This window comes from Echinops telfairi, unplaced genomic scaffold (genome assembly GCF_000313985.2).
Source record: "Echinops telfairi isolate 266 unplaced genomic scaffold, ASM31398v2 ScPeMD7_655;HRSCAF=1070, whole genome shotgun sequence".
In the NCBI taxonomy this organism is placed as follows: Eukaryota; Metazoa; Chordata; class Mammalia; order Afrosoricida; family Tenrecidae; genus Echinops; species Echinops telfairi.
The window spans coordinates 2083274-2085604 of record NW_022104553.1 but is presented as its reverse complement, the minus strand read 5'-3'; the positions used below and the strand labels follow the sequence as shown (position 1 = coordinate 2085604).

Here is a 2331-nt window from a genome sequence, read left to right as displayed (position 1 = left end):
GACAAAGAAGGTCATTATATAATGATGAAAACCATATTAAACAAGAAGATATGTTTGCCCAGCTATCAGAAGAAAGGCCTGTCTTAAAACAAGCAGGTATCTAAGTGAGGTGTCAACTAAGTCAGCATGGAAAAAACATACCAGTCTGTGTCATCCAAGGTCTGTAATAATAAAATCCAAATCAGAAAGATAGGATGGTATCAGGGCTTAAATTTTGACACCTGATTCACTAAAGGCTATGGATGACAGTGGAAACCCAAAATCAATATGGAGGTTATTCCACCACCACCAACCCTCCATGGATTAGGTCTCTAAAAAATTCTCTCTGATCATAGTTCAAGGATGTGAATCCCCTTGTTACCAGATGAAGAGCATTGTAAAGTCAATTATGGCAGACATATTTAGATTGAAATGTAAAATCTTATCATTTTATCTCCCTTTTGACCCAAATTATAGTTGTTTCGGTTTTGGGGGTGTTTTTTTTTAATGAAGAGGAAATACATATGGATTAAGCCTCTGGTATATATATCCCTTTTGACCATAGACGAGGCATGTTAATAGCTTTGCTGTGGTAGTTAGATTATTTTCTGTCACCTTGAGGTTTGTTTGTTTGTTTGTATTCCCGGGGTCCTTGTCCCGGCGTTTGAGGATAGAACCAGCAGCTGGGCAGCCGCCAGCACCGAAGACATGACGCCGAGGGGACTGGAGTCCAGCTCCCTCTGCCTCGGTACATAACAGGGACCAGGACTGCACTCCCAGCCCCCGCCAAGAAAAGGAGGGTCAACTTGAGTTTTATGAAAGCATAGCGGTAGAGTCAATCAAGTCCCAGCTGATGACAGACACCTCCTTGATGTCATAAGCCATGTGTTTAAGAGCAAGGCAAACAGAGACTATATTTCTCTCTCTGCTTTTTTGCATTCCTGTTTGAAGGGACTCTGTCACCGACCCTGAGAGCAGCCAGTGTCTTTGCATATGACTTTGCACCTACCGCCTTGTGGTCTTCCTGCATTCTACATCATTGCATATCGCTATGTGGGTCTGAAGAGAGATTTATGAATAGAGATTTATGAACGAGTATCTGACTTATGAACTTGAGTTGACAGGAATCCGATGCCTTTTTGGTATATAATCGCTTCTTAATATAAAGTTCTTTCTTATATATAGATGAGAGTTACTGGATTTGTTTCTTTACACATTGGCTTAACACATTGGCTATTATGCAGAATTCATTGGAAAGTGGATTATTGCAGATTTGATCTTCCTTTCTGTCCATTTTACATTTGTTCTAGTTTTTAATATTTTCTGTTTCTTTTAAATGGAATTTTTTATCTTTGTTATTGTTGTGGTTTTTCCAAATGGTTTTCAGCATATGCGATGCAGGAGAGGAAACTGAGTAGAGACAATGGCTGAATTAATGGCTTCTTGAGGGCAAGGCAGGGAAGGTTGGGAGGATATGGGGAGCTAATAACAATGAGTACAAGACTAAAGACAATGTCCTAAAACTGCTTGTGGTAATGATTGTAAAACTCTTCTAGATGTGACTGAACTATTGAAGTGTATGACAATAAACTATTAAAACAAAGAAGACATGACAGTAATAAACTTCTATGCACCCAATGAAAAACCCTAAAAATACATCAATCAAATTCTTATAGAATTGGAGAGACAAATAGGCCATAATACGATAATACTAGGAGACTATAATACATCACTTTTGAGCAAAGATAGATCAACTAGAGAAAAAAGCAACAAAGATAAAGAAGAATGAGAAAACACAATCAACTTGATCTCCTAGACTTATAAAAACAATTCACCCAACAATATCACAATATACATTTTTTCTAGTAGACATGGAATGTACTACAGAATATATTATATGGTCTGATACAGTAAAAATGTCAACATTATTGAATGTACTCTATAAATGCAATGCAATTCCAATTCAAGAGCCATCACAGCTCTTCAAAGTAATGGAAAAACTAATCACCAAATAAATATGGAAAGGAAACTAACCCCGGATAAACAAAACATTATATTAAAACAACAACAACAAAGTAGGAAGCCTCTTACTCTTCAATTTCAAAACCAGCTACACTAATCAAAACAGCTTGATATACTTCTTAATTAGTACATACACGAACAAAACATGAACAGATATATCACGTCCATATTTATTGGAGCAATTTTCATAATAGCAAAAAGATAGAAACAATAAAAAACCCTGGCTGTAGAGGAATGAACAAACTTGGTACATACACACAATGGAATAAGATGCATCTTTAAAATACCTCGTGACATGGACAAAGTTTGAGGATATTATTCAGCAAAGTG

The 2331-nt window shown here is 36.7% G+C and overlaps 1 non-coding gene across 1 annotated transcript; it reads right to left on the bottom strand.

Annotated features, from left to right (window-relative positions):
- Window positions 1–629: 629 nt before the first annotated feature.
- Window positions 630–779, bottom strand: LOC115870403. Its single transcript, XR_004046682.1, has one exon. It is a non-coding gene; the product is annotated as a small nucleolar RNA SNORA57 (small nucleolar RNA).
- Between the last annotated feature and the right edge of the window lie 1552 nt (window positions 780–2331).